This window comes from Callithrix jacchus, chromosome 21 (assembly GCF_049354715.1).
Source record: "Callithrix jacchus isolate 240 chromosome 21, calJac240_pri, whole genome shotgun sequence".
NCBI lineage: Eukaryota > Metazoa > Chordata > Mammalia > Primates > Cebidae > Callithrix > Callithrix jacchus.
Window position 1 is genome coordinate 10,685,523 of NC_133522.1, and position 19,346 is coordinate 10,704,868.

Genomic DNA, 19,346 nt, shown 5'->3' on the forward strand with positions numbered 1-19,346 from the left:
TGTTTCTTCTTGAAGTGCTTCTGCCAATCCTGATTATGGCTCTACTCCCTTACAATTTTAATTACAGTTTGTGTTTTTGTCAAATATTTATTTATTTACTATTCTTTAGTCTCCTCCCCTGATACTTACGGGCTGTTATAAGCTACGTTCTTCTCTGATACACTTTTATTTCTTTTTAACACAATTCTTTTCATGTGGGTCCTGTGTTCTTCCTTTTCTTTTCTCTCTTCCTATCTTCCTCTGCTTTTATCTCTTCCTCCTCTTTATTCTTTTTCTCTAATAGTGTATGACAATGGAATTGTCTCATTAGTCAAATTCATTTGAATTATAGTTCATCTGCTACTACTAATGATGCCTTTCCCTTTACAATAGCCACAACAGTCAGCTTTTCATTATTATGAAATTATACATCCTTAAAGTTTCTTTTGATCTTTTTTTTCTCATTCTGGCATCTTCTCCTAACAGGGATACATTTGCCTAATCAGCAAAGTTAATCAAGTATTACAGTGATCTCTGGTCCTGGTGACAATCAACTATTATTTTGTTGGCACTTTTAGACCTTTTCAAATTGTTCAAATGCTATTCAGTTACAACTCTCTGAACTTCTAGAAGTTATATACCTGGCAACATCACAGTTCTTGAAGGCAAAATTTAATCACGTTATTAGAAATATACAAATTGTTCTTAGTGTACACAATGATTATTTTGTTTTGGCATCTGCAAAATTCTTTACGTCAATAATGTCATTCTTGTCTCAAAACAATATTTTGTTTAAATAAGCCATCTCTAAGGACTTTTATCAAAGACTATTATTATTTTAGGAAAGCAAATCTGTGTAACTCTATATTCCCCAGTGTTTCTAACCATTATTTCTTTCTCTATTGCCCTACAGACAACCAGTAATCCACTGGCAGTCCTAGGCTTGAAGTCTTCATGTCCCTTAAGTGAGAATTAGGGACCCATTACATCTTCTGAGTAGTGTCATAACTGGAAGGTTTCTATAAAATATTTCTCTTCTCATATTTTTCTAAAAAGCATGTGTTTTTGCTCATAAAAATGATCTAATATCATTTTAAAGAGAGTAGATTTACTATAGCATATTGGATATACTTTATGTGGTTGTTACAATAAATGAAAAATAAATTTATTATATCATTTGATCACTTCTCTAATCTTCTATTTAATGTGATCAAAATTTCACATAAGCAAAATTACCTTTTGTATCCTCTTTGAATTCATTCCCTATTTGCGTAACCTTATCTTTAATTTTTAATACTTGCATTATGTTCCATAACCATAAATCCGTAATGCTTTGAGTATAAATTAATGTTAAATATTGAAAAAAACAGTGAGAATAAAGCTTTTATTATGATATTGAAAATATATTAAGAGCTCAATATATGAAGGTGTTATTTGGTTTACTGAAAAATATTGTTCCTAGCATACAGAATTTCTAATAAATTATAAGAAGCAGGTTAAAATTTCATATTTTTCTAAATTTTCTGAATATTTTTGTTTATTTAATTTCAGGGAGAAGCATCAAGTCTGTTTTCCATTATTTTCCCACTTTGTATACTGAATAACACTCACTCCATTTCCTTGTAGATATTTTGAAACTGTTTGATGACCTTTGGACCAAATGCTTTCTGAGTCAACTGCTCATCAATTACTTTGGTGAGTGTGGCTGCACACCTTTCTGTGTACCACATGTTTCTAACTGTTAACTACTACTTCATATTCCTGGTTGAGTCACCTTCTCAAAATGTTGAGTAGGAGCATAAAATCTGAGTCCTTGCAAGTCTCAAAATGGCTTTACTTTGTTTTTATGCTTGATTGATAATAGGTTTGGAAAAGTTCAAGGCTTTTAATATGTTTTCCTAAAAAAATGTAAGAAACTTTCATGTCTATGGCAGTTCATAAGAAATACGCTTAATGGAATAATTTTCCATTCAAAACTAAATTCTAGGCAAATGTGGATGAGAGGTCTGGGGCTCTCTTTCAAATAGTTCCACTCATAGAGTTGAGGCTGTATTAAAGGCGTGTTATGCCAAAAACCTGTGTCCTGTCCTGAATCATTTTTCTAGCTCACTCATAAGGTAAAGTTTCCACATCAGTAGAAGCAAGGTAAGGAGACTGATAACTACCACTTTTACCCAACATCATGGTCATAGGCATAATTATCATTCTGACAAAAGCGGGTCACTGTCTGTGTTCCTATCCATTGTGCAACGGCTCAGAGGATTTCTCCTAGGTAGCGAAGCAGACATAAAGAATGAAGACTGTAAGACTCTTCAAAGAAACTGTATTTGGAACAGATCATGAGAAAGGTCAAGACAAAGTGTACGTTACAAAAGAAGGTGATTTACGGGGTAACAAGAAGAGGCTGATAGCCTTATGTAAGCAATAAGCTAAGCCATAGGGCAGCTAGTTTACCGGAGACAACTAAGGAAAAAGCCAAAAATAACATCGTAGAGCAGAACAAAGCCCAGTTCTTGACCTCAAAACTGTCTCTGAACATGAACCAGTATTTAATTGTGGGGCAATTTAATTGAGTAAAATGTAGAAAAATGTAGGTCCCAGAGCACTATCAATAAAATGATAATAAAGCAATGAGCTGGACATGGTGGTGGCTAATTCTTTGGTACGATACCAATGAAGGTGGGTAGCTTACCAGAGAAATCACAGAAAAGACAACTAAATAGATTCCTGCTAAAACCACTGTCATTCTGTGATAATTGTGTATATAGGTAAAACAGTGTTCACTGAAACACAGTATCTGAGGCTTCACTTTCAGAGAAAAAGACTCAAATAAAATTTTTGGTTAAGTCACTAAAGAAATAAGCAAACAACAGCAAAAGTTCTGGTGCAATAGATGTCAGGAATTGCTGCAATATAGTATTTAAAATGTAGCTTCAACAAAAAATATAAGACATACAAAGAAAAAGAAAAATGACCCATATAATAAAAAAGGCAGATAAGAGAAATAACTCATGGAAGAATCCAGATGTAGAGTTTAATGCATAAGGTCTTCCATATAGCCAGAAAAATATGTTCAAATAACTAAAAGAAAGCATGCTTAAAGAAATAAAGAAAGGTGTGATGACAATTTCTCACCAAATAAAGTCTATATAAAAAAAAGATATAAATTAGAAGAAGGAACCAAATGGAAATTCTGGAGTTCCCAAATACAATGACTGAAAGAAAAACTGTAGTAGAGAAATTCTATGACAGATTTGAAGTAGAAAGTTTAAAGATTAGCAAACTTGGATATAGACAAAAAAAATGCAATCTAAAGAACAGCCTAAAAATGAATAAGAAATAAGTATGCAGAGTCTCAAAAAATATGGAGTACCATTAAATACGTTAACATACCTATAAAAGGATTACTAAAACGGTAAAAAAAAAAAATGGAGAAAAAAAATAATGCTTGAAAACTTCCCAAATTTGCTGAGAAACATCAAGGTAAATACTCAAAAGTCTCAATGAATGAAAGCTAGAATAAACTCAAAGATTAATACTCAATATCACAGTAAACTTGAGGAATGCCAACGACAAAGAAAACCTTGCAAGAAACAAGAGTAAAATGACTGTGTACAAGAGAAACACAGTAAGAGTAACAGCTGACTTCTCAAGAAAATGAGAGGAGGTCAGAATGTAGTGGGATAATATATTCATATTGCTGACAAAGAAAAACAAAAATGTCAATCAAGAATCTCATGTCCATCAAATCTAACTTTCAAAACTGAAGAAAAAAATGAAGAAATTTCCAGATAAACACTGAGGGAAGTTGTTACTAGCAGTTCCATTTGCCAGAAATGCTAAAGAGAGTTCTTCATGCTAAAAGAAGTGATATGGTTTAGACGTTTGTTCCTTCAAGCTTCATGTTGAAACGTCATCACCAGTGTTGGCTGTGGGGCCTGGTGGGAACTGTTTGGGTCATGAAAGCAGATCCCTCATGTATGTCTTGGTGCATTCTTCCTGATAATGAGCCAGATATTGCTCTGAATTCATGAATTATCTGTTGTTTTAAAAGTTGGACACCTCCCCCCATGCTCCCTTGCTTCCAATCTCACCCTGTTATGTGCCTGCTCTTCCTTTGCCTTCTGTTTTGGTTTTAGCTTCCTGAGGCCACAGCAGAAGCAGAGGCCAGCACCAAGCTTCCTATATATACCTCATAACTATGAGTCAAAGATTATTTGTAAATTATCCAATCTAAGGTATTTTTTTGAATGTCAATACAGCAATGGACTAACACAGGAAGTTATCCTATACAGTAATTCAAGTTCACACCAACACAATAAAAAGCACTGAAAAAGACTAGTATATATATATTGATTTAATTTATTCCCAATGCATAAAGCAAACAATGCCAAAATTAAAGGGCCAAATAGAAAATTTTACAATAATAGACAGATATTTAACTAACTCACTTTCAATAAAGGATAGAACAACTAGTCAGAAGATAAAGGAAATAGAAGACTTGATCAAGACAAAAAAGCAGCTAGATCTGACGAACTCAGAAAACTTTACTCAACAATAGAAGAGTACACATTTTCCTCAGGTTCACATGAAACATTGTAAAACTAAATCATGTAAATCAGAAATAATTTGAACAAATAAAAAAGGATACAAAAATGTATGAGATACTGCTAAAGCAGTAAAGAAAAATGTATACTTGCAAATGCCTATATTAGAAAAAGAAGTATCTCAAATAATCATCCTAATCCTCCAGCTTAAGTCACTAATAAAGAAAAGCAAAGTAAACATAAAGCAAGCAAGAGGGAAAAAATAATAAAGATCAGCTAATACTTAAATAGGGAATAGAAAATATATTTACAAAATCCAATACACCAATAATAATATGAAAATAAACAATACACAAAATCCACTAAAAAAATAATCAATAGCTTAAATCATAGACTAAATATGAGACATTATTACAGACATTGCAGCAATATAAAGAATTTTAAGAAAATAATATAAACTACTATATGACAAAAAATTATCTAACTTAAATAGACACAATCATAGTCGGTTTGTGCCACTCTAACAAAATAGCTATGACTAGATAACTTATGAAGAATAACAATGTTTGTTTTTTTTTCATAGTTCTGGAGGCTGGGATGTTCAAGATCAAGTTACCAACAGGTTTGTTGTCTGGAGATGTCTGCTATCTTCTTTCAAGATAGCGACCTTGACGCTGCATTCTCTGGAGAAAGAGACCCCTTTCACCTGGCAAAAGGTAGAAAGACAAGTAAAACAAGGGCTGAACACTGCACAGATACTCTGTTATAAAGGCCCTTCATATCCTTAACAAAGGAAGAAGTTCTCTTCAAGAACATCAAATTGACCCTTAAGTTTCAACATCTAGATTTTGGAGGTGACACATTTAAACTATAGAGACATATTTCTAAAAGCCAAACTACTGAAACTAACTGAAGAAAAAAATAAAAATAAAAAATTGAGTAGACCTATAACAAATAAAGAGTTTGAATGAGTAGCTTAAATACTGCTTACAAAGAATATTCTAGTCCAGATAGCATCACTGGTGAATTCTACCAAACATTTAAGAAGAAGTAATATCAGTTATTCACAAGATCTTCCGAAAATTAGGAGAGGAAGGAAGAAAGTGTTCTTTTCCCAGTGTATAATTTTTATCAATTTTGTCAAAGATCATCTAGCTATGGACTTGTGGCCTTTATTTCTGTTTTTTGTTTGTTTGTTTTTCTGTTCCATTACTTTGTGTTTATTTTTACATCAGTATCATGTTTGTACTAGAAGTTGAAGTGTAACTTGAAATCAGGTAATGTGATACCTCTAACTTTGTGCCTTTTGCTTAGGATCGTTTTGGCTCTTTGACTCTTTTTGGTTTTATGTGAATTTTAGAATTATTTATTCCTAATTCTGTGGAAAATAATGTTGGTATTTTAATAAGGATTTTATTGAATCTGTAGATTGCTTTGGGGAGTTTGGTCATTTTGACGACACCTATTCTAATCCATGAATGTGGCCTTTTTTTTCTATTTGGTAATGCCATCTGCAATTTCTTTCACTAGTGTTTTATCATTTTCCTTATGGAAATCTTAAGGTATTTTTGTACTTATTGTAAAAAAGTATATGTTTATTGCAGCACAATTAATAAATCAGAGATATGGAATCAACCTAACTGTTCATCAAGATTGGATAAATAAAATGTAGTATATTTACACATGAAATACTATTGAGCCATTAAAAAACAATACAATTATGTTATTTGCAGCAACATGGATGGAACTAAAGGTCATTATTTGAGTGGAAAAAAGCCCAGAAGCAAGACAAATACCACATATTCTCACTTATAAGTGGAAAATCATGTGTATATATGGACAGAGTGTGAAATGATTAACATGGGAGTCTTGGAAGGGTAAAGTTGGGGAGGGGGTAAGATATTACTCAGTGGATACAATGCACATTATTCAGGTGATGGTTACACTACAAATCTAGACTTCACAACTATGTAATATATTCATGTATAAAAAGTGCACTTGTGCCCTTTAAATTTATACAAGTAAAAGGAGATAAAGGAATACTTCTAAATTCAGGGTATATGGAAAAGATTATTTTAGCACCAGAACTAAAGTGATTATAACAGAAATTATGAACCAAAATCACTTTCGATAATAGTCATAAAACTCCAACAAAATACTGGCACAAAGAAACCAGGAGCACATTAAAGTGAGTAGTCACAACATTCAAGTGTGTTTTATTTCAGGACTACAAGGCTACTTTAATATCTATAAGAAAATTAAACTTATATACCTTATCAATATACTAAAGAACCAAAAATTAGCCATATCAATAGACATAGGAAAAGCATTTATCTTTTTTTTTTTTTTTTTTTGTGACAAAGTTTCACTCTTCTTGCCCAGGCTTGAAAGAGTGCAGTGGCATGATTTTGGCTCACTGCAACCTCTGCCTCCTAGTTTAAACAATTCACTTGCCACAAACACCCAAGTAAGCTTAGATTACAGGCACACATCACTATGCCAAAATAATTTTTATATTTTTATTAGAGACAGGGTTTCATCATATTTGTCAAGCTGTGTCAAACTCCTGACCTCAAGTGATCCACCCGCCTTGACCTCACAAAGTGCTAGAATTACAAGTGTGAGACGCAGCTCTCAACCACATGTATTAAAATTTTATAGCCCTTCATAATGAAAAATAGTCAACTAATTACACATAAAGATAATTTTATCAATTATTATAGGGCATCAATGGAAAACCTACAAGAAACATTATATTTAATGGTGAGTGACAATGCTTTCTCTATAACATGAGAAAAAAATAGAAACTGGAGACACTACCTCTCACAATATTGTACTGTAGAATATAGCCAAGGAAATTGCTCAAGGAAAAAAAATAAAATCTTCCAGATGGGAGGAGATTGATTCAAATAATCTCTATTCACAGACAATATAATGTTGTGTATATGACATTCAAATGAATCCTCTGATGTTTTACGTATCTCTGTCATCTAGCAGTTATGTTCCTCAGATTTCTTTTCCTCAATTCTATTAATTTTCATATTTCAATTAGCCTCTTCTCTTTGAGTAATTGAAATGTTATCTCATCAATGATCTCTGTGAGTTTTGCTTCAAATTTCATGTTTTCTCTGTTCTTCAAGTTGTGTCTTCCTTGTATTTTGTTTTGTTGTTGTTGTTGTTGTTTTTCTGCTTATTTCTTTGTTTTTGTTTTTCTGTTTGTGTATACTGGCCTTTATTTTCCATGCTACTATTTTCTTCAAATATCAGGCAAGCAACAAGAGAACCGTTTCCTTGAAAGTCTTATCATTCATAGACTGCTTTTGGGATAAGATATGTATATGGCGTTTTGGCTGAGGCTTCTACAAATACTGAAAGTAATAGAATTTTATTCTGGAATTCAATATGAACATTGTCTTTATAAGTTATCTGCAAAATAACTCAAAATAATTGTTTAGTTTTTTTTTTTTTTCTTTTTAGTTGTGTCACTGGTGAAGAATTCTGTGGTACTCAGAACACAACCTCAGGAGAAGCACAGCAGGTGGCTGCCATTTATGTCAACCTCCAGCTAAACCTCACCTTTAAGTTTTATTTAATATTCTTATCCAAAGTTGACCCAACATACTAGGAAAACAAAATTTTCTCTCCCATTCTTCAGGGTAAACTGTATTCCTCCTTCCTGAAAATCCCTCCACAGGTGCTCTGAAAAAGCATATGTTATGTCTCTTCTATCAGTATTTTTGCATGATCCTTCAATCTTCATAAATGGAGGTAATCGTACCACCAGTGTCATTCTTCACCTATTTTTTTATGGGTTACGGTATTTCTGGATTTTCAAAAATAGTTTTTACATTTGAAAAAATTATGAATAGTAAAATGTATCGTCTGTCCATAATATTAATCTTCCAGTTTCTTGTTTTAATATAATTGTGTGTTTTTTTAATGGTAACTTTACAAGACTTATGTTTAGCACATGATCCTGCTCCAAAATAAAAATTGTCTTATGTAAAGGTCATCATCACACATGGCACAAGAAAGAAACTCACTTCGGTTAGAGAATTGTATATATCAAGCTGCTCTGTAGATGGTAACCAACTGATATGATTGTATCAGAGTTCAAGGAAACACCAGTTAAGAAAATCTTGCCATGATTTGGCCTTAATCTGCATTTCCAAAATGATATTCAAATAAGGAATTACAGGTTTGCATTTATTTTTCATAATTACAACTCTCTATTATGAAGAGGTTTCACAGGTGATGAACCAAGTCTTGCTCAACCATTTATCTTCCTTCTGGGATTTCTACAGAAAACGAGAGGCTTTAAAACAGAACAATTAAGACAATGTCAATGGTGAACTGGAAAAGAACCAGCTCCCTTCTATGTGTATCCTACTGTCCTAAGTGTTCTTAACAAATACTAAAGATGTGTCACTGAATAATAGAATCAATAAATAAGTTAGATTCACTCATGAGAAATATTCAGAAACATTCTCTTTTAAGCAGACCTCCAGGCCATTTGGGACCTGACTGGCAGTATACAGGCCCTCTTGAGAAATCTCTAGCAATTTCTATAGTGAAATATAAAAAATGAACAGGAAAGAGAGCCTGGCATTTATTTATAAATGATTGGACAGTGATTTCACATAAAATAAGGAATTTATGTTTCTGTATCACATCTGGTTGCATTTTATAAAAAGATATTACTTATTATTAAAAAAAATTGATCTTTTATTCCTTAATATAAAGATCATGACACACAAATTAAAATTAAGTGCATATATGAAATAATTATATTTTGGTAGCACTCTAAAATATTATGAAACAATTTATATGCTGCAATTGATTATCAAGCAAAAAGTAATATTTTTTTGGAAATTAAGAAATTCTGAAACTATGGGAAGGTAATAGCACTCCCAAGTTTTCTTCTTTTCCATTATTATTTTAAGGCTTAAAACTCATTTAATTTATTTAATTCAAATTGTTCTAATACTATTTGATTATGTCATCTCTTTTAGCAAGAAGCCACTAAAATACAATATGTAAATTGAACCCTACATATACCATGAGAAAAAATAGTTTAAAGGAAAAATTGCCCCACCCCCTTTTTTAATTTACTGCCTTTTACGGTAAAAAAAAAAAAAAAAAAAAAAAAGCCCATAACATAATTATTTTATTAGTACCACATAGTACATTTGCAATGTTTTTCAACCATCACCATTATCTGGATCCAGAAAACTTCATTACTCTAAAGGAAATATTCCTATTAAGAAGTCAAGTATTCCCCATTCCCTCCTCCAGCGAATCCTGGGAAGCCACTAATCTGCTTTTCACTTCTATAATTTTTCCTACTTTAGAAATGGAATTATGCAATGTGTATTTTTGACATTGTTGTTCTCTTTTTTATTAATAGTAATACTATGTTACTGCATTAGTTCAACTCTTCTGAGAGGTGGACACCAAGATAAGATTAGATGTACAAGAAGTTTATCAGAAAAAAATTTCTCTGAGTGGAAGCAGAGGAAAAGGAGACAAGGAGAGCCATCAAACTGAAATGCAGTTCTCAACGTTCATGAAGAACAGAAGGGAGTTACATAGGTGGAGTCTCTGATAACTCTGAGACTTTTTTTTTCTGCTTAGAATATTTATTTATCCTCTGATAAGACAAGTTACAAAAAGTTACAACTTCTTAAAACTCTTCAAAAGAAAAAATGTATAATTCGGTAAGCAGCAGCAGCGGCTTCCAAGGTTCAGAGGTGACGGGAGGGGCAGGTCCCAGGAACAACCGTGAACTGGGTGGGGGGCCCGGGTCTGGGCCCCAGGTAGTGTCTCTGGGAAGGGGCCTCCGAGAAGGGCCCCAGTTTGGGGGACACAACACCAGCGCAGTTAATAGAAAATTTTGGCTAGTCGGCCGGGGAGTCCTTAGGTCAAACACCCATTACAGGAGTCCAGCCTCTGCAGAAATGGGCTTAGTACTTCTTCTTTCTAAATTCCGTAAAAAAAGAAGCACCAAGGAATATCATTAATAATATTTCACAAAAACTGATAAAACATTCTGGTTAAATCGACTCTTGCTAATTATCATAAATATTCAAACAAAACAGACTTACAACCAGTAGTCTTGAAACAATATGGTACATGTTGCACAAGAAAGTAATATGTTACAGAATATTTCTTTCTAACACTATCTTATAACAACCAGGAATAATGTGTCTTCTATTCATATTGCTAAAAACTCTTAAATGTAATATCTTTTATATAAGATAATATTCTCTGCCTTTCTTAACATATAAAAAATTATAAAATAATGCATAAATTTAAAAAATCAGTCAATAATAACAACTATCTTCTTATAAACAAAGGGGAAGGCTATATTTAATTTATTGGTACTTGCTGAGGATGTTAGTATTTTTTTCCAAAAATAAGAATGTTATAAGCATGCTCATTAAAATATGTTTTTAAACATTTTATTGTCAAAAATATTCAGAAGAGGCCGGGTGCCCCGGCTCACACCTGTAATCCTGGCACTTTGGGAGGCCAAGGCAGGTGAATCACCTGAGGTCATGAGTTCAGGACCAGCCTGACCAACATGGTGAAATACTATCTCTACTGAAAAAAAAAACAATAAAACAAAAAATTAGTTGGGTATTGGAGTTTGGTGGCAGGCACCTTCTATGCTCTCAGCTACTTGGGAGCCTGAGACAGAAGCATCACTTGAACAAGGGAAGCAGAGGTTGTAGTGAGCTGAATTCACACCATTACCCTACAGCCTGGGCAACAAGAACAAAATTTCATCTCAAAACATATATCTTCAGGAGACATATTTTTACTTTGTGCCTAAAACTGTCGCAACCTTTTCATTTTTTTTTTTTTATTTTTATTTTTAATTGAGACGGGGTTTTACTCTTGTTACCCAGGCTGGAGTGCAATGGCGCGATCTCGGCTCACCGCAACCTCCGCCTCCTGGGTTCAGGCAATTCTCCTGCCTCAGCCTCCTGAATAGCTGGGACTACAGGCACGCGCCACCATACCCTGCTAATATTTTTGTATTTTTAGTAGAGACGGGGTTTCACCATGTTGACCAGGATGGTCTCGATCTCTTGACCTCGTGATCCACCCGCCTCAGCCTCCCAAAGTGGTGGGATTACAGGCATGAGCCACCGCGCCCGGCCCCGCAACCTTTTTAAAAACACAGTATGTGGACAGTATAAGTGTTGAGGGGAGAGTACAATTTATTTATGACAAGTACACTGCTTGAATAGAAGCCTCTACTGATTTTTTTTTTTTTTTTTTTTGGTTATTTCACCACATTAAGTAAACCACATTCTTTTGTTGTGAATATTGATATACGTTTGTCCTAAGGGTGCAGTCTCGTGTTAGCTCCCTTTCTATTATATTTCATTATTCCTTAGATGAACATTTATTCACATTTTAATATATGGATTCATTATACATTTTATTGGATATCTTAGATTTGATAGACTAATATTCTTTTGAAGAAAAACAGTGAAGGGTTTTGCTTAGATCAAGAGACAATTTTCTTGTCACATATGAATTCTATTTTCTATCAGCCTCGTGAAGAATTAATCACAGAGATGCTTTCTCTGGTGAATTTAGCCTGTTCTATCTGTTTGGGGTGTCATAACCAAAACACTTTAGACTGTGTAGTTTATAAACAGCAGAAATTTATTTCTCACAGTTCTAGAGGATGAAAGTTCAAAGTCAAGGCACTGTCAGATATGCTCACTTTCTGGTATTTAATCGCACATTTTTGCCATGTCTTCACATGGTAAATGGGTGAGGGTCTCTCTTGGGTCATTTTGTAAATGTGCTAATATCATTTACAAGCACTTCATCCTGAGTAGCAAATAACCTTCCAAATAGTATTGTACTGAGGATAGATTTCAACACATAAATTTTAGGGGTCACAAACATTCAGTCTATAGCATTAAGTATCACATAAATGTTACTTTGCATTTTTGAATGTAAATTCCACCTCATTTTTCAGAGCAGTGTAGGTAAGGGTAATTTTCTAAAGATAACCGTCCGTATTAAAAGTACCATCAGTCCTTTGCCTCAAAAGTATTTAGATTAAATTGTTTTAAGGAATATAATTTTGCAAACAGACAAAATCAATTTCTACTCTATTTTCTAACAAAACTGACCATGTGAAATGAACGTTGTCATTTCTAGTAACATTGATGTACTATCATAAAAAATATATGATAGTTCAAAAATTCATCTTTTATAGAATTCTATGTTCTATATATGGAATACATTTTATATTGTTACTAATTTGTCAAAAATCATTCTGACTGATGTATCTCCATTTGACTGTGGGAGCTATCTATCAAGTAAGTCACATAAATCAGGGTAAAAATAAGTGGGTCTGACATACATTTCCAATCTTTGTAATGGGGAGTCGAAAAAAGTGCTACTTGCTTTAAAAGAACTTTCTCCATCAAATGTGTCCTTATCTATCTCACATCACCCTACTCAACTTTGTGGTACAGATTTTTAAAAATAATAATAGGCTAGCCGGGCGCGATGGCTCAAGCCTGTAATCCCAGCACTCTGGGAGGCTGAGGAGGGTGGATCTGGAGGTCAAGAGATCGAGACCATCCTGGTCAACATGTTGAAACCCCGTCTCTACTAAAAATATAAAAAAAATTAGCTGGGCATGGTGGCGCACGCCTGTAATCCCAGCTACTGAGGAGGTTGATGCAGGAGAATTGCCTGAACCCAGGAGGCAGAGGTTGCGGTGATCGTGTCATTGCACTCCAGCCTGGGTAACAAGAGAGAAACTCCGTCTCAAATAATAATAATAATAATAACAATAATAATAGGCCAGGTGAGGTGGCTCATGCCTGTAATCACAGCACCTTGGGAGGCCGAGGCGGGTAGTCCATCTGAGGTCAGGGATTCAAGACTAACCTGAGCAACATGGTGAAACCCCTACTCTACTAAAACTACGAAGAAAATTAGCTGGGTGAGGTTGGCATGTGCCTGTAATCCCAGCTACTTGGGAGGCTGAGGCAGGAGAATCACTTGAGGCAGGGAGGTCAAGGTTGCAGTGAGCCGAGATTGTGCCAATGCACTCTAGCCTGGGTGACAGAGAAGACTCCGCCTGAAAAAAATAAGAAGAATAACAGAATGCTATTTTGTTTAAACCTAGAAAGCGTATGCATTTATTTTTCATGTTGTTTTACATGCCTGATGACAAAATCTGATGGATGATATAGTAAATCAGTTAACAGGAAATAAGGATGTGTTTGATCAAGGTTTCTTCTCTTACGCTTTCCAAAGAGATCCAAAATGACACCTAAAGAGATATATGTAAACATTTTAAAAGTTAAAGTAATTATTTTCCAGACTATGAGGTTTATCAAAGTTTCTCAATTAATAATATCAGCCATCTCAACAGATAAACTTCATGTGCTTCTTCAACGAATAATGCTAAATGCTTATAACTTTTATTTTGTCTGGCAATAAACAGAGATTCTAAACCCTGTTGACTAACTGCAGCACTGAGATAACAAAAGTGTTTACATTAAAATTAAGCTTAATTATAAGCAGAATGTACTTCTTTTGAATGGCAATAAAGAAATTAAATATTTACATTTCACTTCTCCTTAAAATCAAATCCTGAGGGTCATCTTCCATTGATATTTGTATTTATCCATAATTACGTTTACCAAGGCTTTAAATACTTTTAAGGCAAAATATTTAAGCTTGATGAAATAACATATCATTGATCTTACGAACATTTTTTTCTGTTTAAAATTTTTTTGCAATTGTTCTTAAATGGGGAAATATTTAAAATTAGAGATGCATTTATAAATAACTTAGGAAAAAAATAGGCAATAGAATAACCTTTCCCTTGTTTAGTTTGTGTCAGTTTTTCATTTGTACCAAGGTGAGAAAAGTCATCCATATGTTATTGGGGACACTGAGATAATTTTACATAAAACAAAATGCATTCTATAGCAGAAATTCAAGTATTGCTATTATGAGACATCCACTCATTTAACTACTAAAGCCAGAAAAGAATAATGTGCATCTGAAATACATTTAAATAAAATAAATAAAAAGTTTATTTATCTAAGTTTCATAGTCTCTGGAATTTCCAGCAATATTATTCAGAAAATAGGAACCATCTCTCTCTACTGCTCCATTAAGGTGTGCATCCACACATGCACACCAGGGACACATGATTTTTAATCAGAAGTGATGGGTACAAGTTGGTATTGCCAGAAGCAAAATGCATTTGAAAGCTCTGGTCATACTGTGCAAAACAAAACAAAACAAACAAAAAAAACCCAACTAACTTTTAAAATGAAGCTGCTAGCAAAGCCCCATCTTCCACTAGGGTTTCAACTATATTATTTTTGAGTTATTTTCTGTTGCAAAAATAAATAAATAATTTATAATATGTTTCCATGTTTGAAATAAATTGTAAATTTAATGTTTCAAGCACCAAAAAATCAAACTCCAAAATTTGCTGATATATAGTATTAAATTTATTCTGAACCTTTACAAAAGAAAATATAGAATTAGACTGAGGGAGGAAGAGGCAGAGAGAAGAAGATAGAGAAGGATGGAGAAATAAAATATTTGATGAACAATCAATTACATTTATGAACATCAAATTTAGGACTTTAGAAAATGAATTTTGCTACTAAGGCAGGATTAAAAACCATCTGCTTCACCCACCACAATCATTTAACAATTTGCCAAACAATAAATCCAGATGAGGTGAAGATAGAGAAAATTTAGAAAACGTGAGAATAAGAATTTATTTGATAAGCTACTAGAAAGTTTGGAGAATATGAGAATAAGATTTTATTTGTCATGCTAGGTAAAGAGAACTATTTGGCAAGAAAACTTTATAAAACATTTACTAGTTTATAATTTAGATAGTTTTATTGACACATCAAATGAAAAGCAAACTCCACTAAACTTCAAATACAAAGGTAATTAGATTAGACATGTTTTAGGATGTACAAGTTATTTTCAATAGTTAGAATCGCGTTAAATAGCAATTGCTCATTAGACATTGTATCGTGCTGAATTAAGCACAAATGTTTAGCATATAGACATTCAATACATAGCAAATATGAATTCTATTCGTTATGTTTACTACTCTCGCTATACGGGTTTATTTTACAAATTGGAGGCTCTCAGAGGCCAAATTAAAACCTTCTGAAGTTTTCATTAAATAGTATTTAGCCATTACTACAGAAAAACGTGTTAATTCTTTAACATCCAAGGAAATGATTACTTACAGGTAAATTGTTATGCATCACACTGAGTTTCAAAAATTTTCAAGGAAAAAGATTTTTATATAGGATAAAATATTAACTATAAAAGTGGAAGGCAGAAAAGAAGAGGATGAGGTTGGTAGCGTTAGCTGATAGCCTCCTTTTGCAGGAAGAGTTAATAATGTTTATAACTGCTAAATTAAAAAAAATAATTAGTAGTATAACTATAATATAGATATTTGGATATAATCATCAAAAATTTCGTACCAGAAAGTTTAAAATGGTTATTTCCATGGAGTTAGGGTGAGGTCTGCTCCCCTTTACTAGAAGCAAATTGAAATTATTTAGTTTTGGGAACTTGCATATCTTTTTGGTTGAAAAACATAACCTAAAAGGCAAACAAGCCAACAGACAAAAAACCAGCAAAATAAAAGACATCACCAATGCATTTCTGAGTGATATGGAAATAAGGATAGCTTATGTAGCTGTGAACTAAATTCTAATTAGATTTGGGATAGACACTTGATATTCTACAATTAAAAATACATTTAAAGAATATATGTGTAAATACATCATTTAGACTACAGTGTAAAGCACCAATGATTTAAAGATGAAGTTTACTAGAGAAAACAGAATATAAGTACAGAATCACATTTAAATATTTTTCCAAGTTGTGAGATATTCTAACATCCCAAAGGACTTTTGAGGTATTATTTTATTGGAACAAGAAATTAGTCAAGGTAGAGAAGTGTGAGAGTCAAAATTTGGCTGAAGCCTGGTGCTATGACTGTTTTATGCCAGTATAAGGAATTTAAAATAGTTCCTGATGAATGAGGTGTAATCATCAAATGTATGTAAGATGTAGGTGCATGTGATCAGATTTGAATTATAGAAATATAACTGCAGGAGCTGTATGTTAATAGACCAAAAACAATCAGGCCAATTTACAAGCTTTAAAATACATGAGGTGAGATGAATATGTGTATTTAGACAGCGGCAGTGGGGATGGATGAGGAAGGGAGGATAGATACAAAGTGAGGAGGAAGAAATTAAGAACTTAGCAACAGAATACCTGTGGTGGATGAGAAAGAGTAAGGTGTAGAGAACAAATAAAAGTTTCCAGTTTCTTACTGTGCAAAGGAGAACATGAATCACTTTTTTTTAAGAAGCTCAAGACAATTTCCAAGTTCCAAAGAGAACAAAATTTTACATAAAAACAAAACAAGAAAAAATAAAATACAAATTATTTCAAATAAAATTATTGGCATAAAATCCTGTTACTCTATAATGGAAGGTAGTTCCTGTTGATTGCATCAATGATATTTAAACATTGAGCCACATGAATTATTACTTAACCTATTTTCATCCAAAGATTGTGCACATAGAGGACAGTTTTGGTAAGTGATTGCAGGATTATGAGAGACATAAATTAAAACATTCAATCATAATAAAGGAAGCATTAAATTATTTTTAATGATGATTGAATCACAATTATCAAACAAATTCTTATGAATGAGATACACTATAGCATAAAAGAATGAATATTTATTATAAATGAAAATGCAACAGAGGGAAAATATTTATATTCAAATGATAACATTAGATTGGTTTTTGCCATATGGTTATACATTTTTATTTAAAGATTTTTAATGGTTAATTCACAAAGTTAGTATGATTTACAGCACAAAACATATTTTAAATTGAAAGAGACATAACTATAAAGACTGATTACTGGCATGTGGCCATTTTCAAAACTTTGGTTGTATATGCATATTTTGCTTTTTATTTTTGATGAAAAACTTGTGATTATAATTAGAAATATTTTGTTAAATCCATTATTTAATTAAGTATAAGGTTTGCATGTGTACTGTCAGGTTGGTTTAAAAATAAACTAAAAATTAAAACCCTGTAAGTAGCAAAACATAGTTTACATATAATTTATCAGATTACAAGGGTATTAAAAGGAAATTGGAATGAAATTAGCTTCGTTTTCCTAGAGCCAATAGAAAAATTTTCATAGAGAAGATTGTGATAAGAAAAGGGATGCTGGAGTTAGTCATTTTGGAGATTAAATATGTATAGTATCTCAGAGTATAAACCTGATGGCTAGTGTTAGACATGAATTGGAAAAGTTCTTTAACAGTGGAGAGCACAAGAGTCTTGGAAATCAAACTCACAGTGTTGGATGGGACATTAATATAGAATCATCCAATTTGGGAAAGCAGGAGATGGGAAGAAAGTTTGTGATCTATTTCCAAAAAACAAATAACTGAGAAATGGTTGGAAGTTTTGACAAATAGATAACAGATGAATCTATCAGATGTACACCAATGAATAAATAAAATTTGTACTTTGCTTTCTTAATATAAAAATCAATGCCATTCTGTGTAGTCTGTTACATGTGTTCAAGGATGCTCATACTATCAATTTAGAGAACAGTACTTGTTTTCTTAGATGATAGAAAGATGAACTTTTTTTGTTCCGTGTTTTAAGGTTCAAAATAAACTCACGTAAGGCTCAAAATCAAGGAAGTTTCTGAGAAAAACATTTGAGGCTTGATATAAAGGTTGTGGTTTCAAATTTTTAAAACTCTTACAGATACCAGAAGACCAGATGACAAAGCACCTGTTTTAGGAATTGGCAACGCTCTAGTCCCAACTGTTGCATTGCATGCTTGGTGCCGGGTAGAAGATTCCAAAGGTGATATGACAGCATTAAATGATAGATGAATATTTAAAGATAAGTACAGATTAAAAGGTTATTTGGGGAGCTTTGGAGGCTGTACATGATGATGGTAAAGTGAGCAATAACAGTTTGGGACCCCCTTAATAATGACGTTGCCCAAATCATTACTGATTCCTCAGCAAGCATGTATAAACCCCTATAAGTATATTCTCTGAAAATGAGCAGTGATGCAAATAGTGGAGGTTGTAGTAAGATATGATTTTAACACAAAATTGTTTCAAATTTGAATTTTGTTTGAAACTTATTTTAGTTGGGCAATGTTCCATAAACACACACGTGCTGGTTTTATACTATTTCATTTACTCTTCATAATGCCATTTTCATTTTAAGGAGAACTAAGATGAGACAAAGAGATTTAATATATTGCCTAAAGTTGCACACCTAGTAAATGGTCTTTCTTAACAGTACAGCTTACTTTCTCCTCAGGCCATGGTGACCTTTAAGAAGGCTGATGAATTAAGTGAAGTTATCTTTGTATTTAAGATTTATAAATGACATAACAGAAATTCTCCTGAAGCATGAGTCTGGTATCTCAATAATAATGTACTTCATCTCACAACTTGTTACCATTTTAGCCTAAAGGCAAAAGCTAATTTATATAACCAGCCATGTATAGACACTTTATGCAGGAAATTAAAAGTGTTCTCTTTGATAGTTCACATTTTTATGTAATTACATTGGTTAATGCTATTGGCAAAAGGTATACTACAGTGATCTCCCTTTTGTTGTTGATTTTTAATCATTGATAAGAATGTAAGTAAATATTTTAAGAGGGATTCTATGTGGTTGGAACATTATATGTGTTTGTTTATTTTTACAT